The 4,267-nt window shown below is 51.9% G+C and overlaps 1 long non-coding RNA gene across 1 annotated transcript; it reads left to right on the top strand.

The window, feature by feature from the left end:
* The first annotated feature begins 717 nt into the window (after nt 1-717).
* LOC149119834 (uncharacterized) lies at nt 718-3,392 on the top strand. The gene is made up of 3 exons (XR_016227028.1): nt 718-2,708; nt 2,957-2,970; nt 3,117-3,392. It is a non-coding gene; the product is annotated as an uncharacterized LOC149119834 (long non-coding RNA).
* Nucleotides 3,393-4,267: the final 875 nt, after the last annotated feature.

The following is a 4,267-nucleotide window of genomic DNA, read 5'->3' as shown; positions in this document are numbered from 1 at the left end:
ACATTCCCTGTCGAGAGTCCCTCCTGCCCTGGCTTCTTTTCAGAGCCTTTTGCTCAGAGAGATTCGGACCCATCAGGCCCCTTCCTTCCGGGGCTCTGTTTTTACAGCAGGAGCTCGTGCAGGTGGGGCTGGGAAGCTTCGCTAAGAAAGCTGTGATTCCTGACAAGCCCAGTTTTGTGCTGGGCGTGGGGAAACACACAAATAGGATGCCCGTCATCATGGATACGGCGGAGGATGGACTAGGCAGTTTTTTAAAAGATTCTTTGTTTATTTGAGAGAAAGAGTTACAGAGAGAGAGGGAAAGAGGGAGAGAGGGAGAGAGGGAGAGAGGGAGAGAGGGAGAGAGGGAGAGAGGGAGAGAGGGAGAGAGGGAGAGAGGGAGAGAGGGAGAGAGGGAGAGAGGGAGAGAGGGAGAGAGAGAGAGGTCTTCCATCTGCTGGTTCACTCCCCAAACCAATCTGAAGCCAGGACTCAGGAGCTTCCTCCGAGTCTCCCACACAGGCGCAGGGACCAAGGACTCGGGCCATTTTCCACTGCTTTCCCAGGTGCATTAGCAGAGAGCTGGATTGAAGAGGAGCAGCCAGGACTGGAATACCGGCACCGCAGGTGGAGGCGTAACCCACTGAGCCACAGCACTGGACCCGGATGGACAGTTTGGCGATGTCAAGGGGGCAAAATGTTTTGGAGTAGGTGTTGCGTGATGTGAGAACTCATGTATGCATGGATTTCACAGATTTTTTTTTAACATTTACTTATTTATTTAATTGGGTTGAAAGGCAGAGAATGTTCCCATCTGCGGCTTCACTCTCCTAATGCCCCAAATGGCCTAGGCTGGGCCAGGAAGAAACCAGGAGCCAGGGACTTAGTCCAGGTCTCTCACGGGGTGGCAAGAGCTCAACTACTTGAGCCATCACCTGCTGCCTACCAGGGTGGGCATAACCAGGCAGCTGGCTCGGAAGTGCAGGAGTCCCGGCTCGGAAGTGGAGTAGTCCCGGCTCGGAAGTGGAGGAGTCCCGGCTCGGAAGTGCAGGAGTCCCGGCTCGGAAGTGGGGGAGTCCCAGCTCGGAAGTGCAGGAGTCCCGGCTCGGAAGTGCAGGAGTCCCGGCTCGGAAGTGCAGGAGTCCCGGCTTGGAGCAGGCATTCCGATGCGGGATGCAAGCATCCGAAGCAGCAACTTAACTACTCACCAGATGCCTGGTCTGGATTTCAACATATTTTTTTACACCACAATGGGCTTCTCCTTTAGTTCCATTTTCCACGAACTCTTTGTGTGATGGTTTTAACCTGGCCCAGAGGAGCAGTGATGATCAGCTTGCATCACCTGGACACTGAGGGACGGAGGACGGAGGCTGCACTGGACAGGTGTCCTGGGAAGACGGAGCAGCCTGCACGAGGGCCCGGTGGTGGGAGCGCGTGCAGCACATGCAAGAAACCGGCTTCGCCCTGCAGGGGTGTAGGGAAGGGGCAGATAGTGGCGATTAATTACCTTTGAAGGGACTTATGGCACCTGAGCCCATGCATCTCAGGAACTTGTGTGCACAGCTACGGAGTTCACAGCCAAGGTCATGCTCTGTCTAACCTTTCCAGGCAGAGGAGTTGAACATCTTCAGGAATTCTGCTTCCTTCTTATCCTGGTTGCTCTACTAATGGAATAATAAGATGTTGGCAAATCAAAGCTGTCAGTCTTTTGCTGTTTATTTTCTTCCAAGAGGAAGCATGCGTTCTCTCTAAGCTCCGTGTGTTTCTCCTGTAATTTTGGGAGCTGTGGGAATTCCTGTGAATGGGAGAGAGAGATGCATGGATTGGCATTCTTGCTAGGAAAAGGTCCATCCTCTGCTCCCACTCTGCCCATAAACCCTGAAAGATCTGACTCTCCTCAGTGTTTGCTCTCAAAGCATTTGGGATGGAAATTGGAAGCTGCGTTTATAAACTTCTTTGCTGAAAGTATGACCACAGCTCTGCTCCCATGGGAGGAAGCAATGCATGAAATAATTATTTACTGGGGCCAGCGTTGTGGTGCAGTGGATTAAGCTACCAGCTGTGATGTCGGCATCCTATATCAGAGCACGGCTTCAAATCCCAGCTGCTCCACTTCCACTCCAGCTTCCTGCTAATGCACCATGGCAGGCAGTAGGGATGTCTCGAGAACTTGGGTCCCTGCCACTCATGTGGGAGACCCACATGGAGCTCTTGGCTCCTGCCTTGGGTTTGGTCCAGACCTGGCTGTTGTGGACATTTGGGGAGGGAACAAGTGGATGGAAGATCTCTGTGGGGAGCAACTGGGAGCAACTCGGACTAGACTAAGTTACTGGAATTAAGACTTATTCTATGCATCTGCTCTCCCACAATATGGTGCTGGGAGAGGAGGAAACAGCTTCTACTCAGCTGCCTCCAGTTCAACCAATAAACAGCAGGACCTGCTCCTGATTGGAGGAGAGCAGCGTACTCGGCGTGTGGGTAGCAGAGTTGGGATTGGTGGAAGAGGACTATAAAGGAGGAGAGAGACAACATGCACTAGGAACATCTATCTGAAGGAACACCTGAGCAGCCCCCGAGAGAGCCAGCCGGCGGTGTGCCGCTCCCCCGCGGAAGTGGGGAAAGTGGCAGGGGGAACCGCCCTTCCACGGAGGTGGAAGGGACGGTAGCCAACCCGGGAAGAACCAGCAGCAAACCCGGGAAAGGCCGAGCAGACAAAAGAACAGCGCAGGGTCCTGTGTCGTTCCTCCACGAAGAGGGGGAGCGACAATCTCTCTCTCTCTCTCTCTCTCATGCTCTCAATCTCACTGAGTAACTCTGCCTTTCAAATAAATCTTTTCTTTTTTTTTTAAATCTTTAAAAGATTTTTAAAATAAAAATGATCACTCATTGAGTAGATACTATGCACAGGAGATTAATATTCATATCTCCCTTTCATCCTAACTATCCTATTAGGAACATCTTCATTTCCATTACACAGATGACAAAACCAAGGTCAGACCCTAAAACCTGTGTTTTTCCCCCATAAACCATTCTGCCTGCCCTTGGCTAGGATTATCCTCTGGCCTCCCAGCCCCGGAGGAGTGATCTCACCTCTGTGCACCTCTATTGGACGCCTCCTTTCATCTCCTTCTATCCAGGTCTTGTCTGAAGCCAGTGGAGGGAGCAGGGAGCAGAGTGCTATTCGAGGAACGTTTTGGAGCCAGCGTTGTACAGATGCCAGAGAAGAGACGTCTAAGATCCTTCACTGCTGTGTAGGTGGTGAGGAGGTGGTAAAAACTCAGCCTCACCTTCAGTGTAACTGGCGTGTGGAATGGACGTGACTGAGATGTGTGAGTGGCGGTTATAAACTGTATTTATTTATTCACATGAGAGAGAGAGAGAGCGAGAGAGAGAGCGAGAGTGAGAGAGAGAGCGCACTCCCATCCGTTCATTCACTCCCCAATGTCTGCAGTGGCTGGAGCCGGGAACTCAATGCAGGAGTCCCATGTGGGTGGCAGGAACCCAAGCACTGGAGCCATCAGTGCTGCCTCCCAGGGTCTGCACGAGCAGGGAGCTGGGGTCAGGAGCTGGAGCTGACGAGTGATATGGGACATGGGCATCTTACCTGACATCAACTGCTAAGCTAAATGTCTATCCTGGTGACTTTATTTTGTCTCCCATTATGTGGGAAAATTGATTCCATGGGCTGGCAGAATGGGGAGACTTCTTCCCTTCTCCCAAAGTAAAACCCCACGTGAGGGGCAGGTGCTGTGGCTTAGTGGGTAAAGACGCCGCCTGCAGCGCTGGCGTCCCATATGGGTACTGGTTCTAGTCCCAGCTGTTCCTCTTCCGATCCAGCTCTCTGCTGTGGCCTGGGAAAGCAGTAGAAGATGGCCCAAGTCCTTGGGCCCCTGCACCCACGTGGGAGACCTGGAAGAAGCTCCTGGTTCCTGGCTTTGGATCGGCGCAGCTCCAGCCATTGCAGCAAATTGGGGAGTGAACCAGCAGATGGAAGACCTCTCTCTCTCTCTCTCTCTCTCTCTCTCTCCCTCCCTCCCTCCCTCCCTCTCCCTGCCTCTCCTTCTCTCTGTGTAACTCTGACTTTCAAGTAAATAAATAAATCTTTAAAAAAAAACACATTTGATCTCCTGATTTTTCTCTCTATTCTTTGGTAGTAAAAGATCCTGCACCGAGTTAGTCCAGCTGTGACTGAATAGCACACACTGAGCAACTTAGTCAGGGTACTTCAGAAAGTTCATGCAGAAACGGAATTGAAGGATGCATTGAGATCTGTGCATGGTTTTTCACA

The sequence above is a fragment of the Oryctolagus cuniculus genome, chromosome 21, assembly GCF_051225735.1.
Source record: "Oryctolagus cuniculus isolate XC-2025 breed Fujian yellow rabbit chromosome 21, ASM5122573v1, whole genome shotgun sequence".
In the NCBI taxonomy this organism is placed as follows: Eukaryota; Metazoa; Chordata; class Mammalia; order Lagomorpha; family Leporidae; genus Oryctolagus; species Oryctolagus cuniculus.
This window is presented reverse-complemented; position numbering and strand designations above follow the sequence as displayed.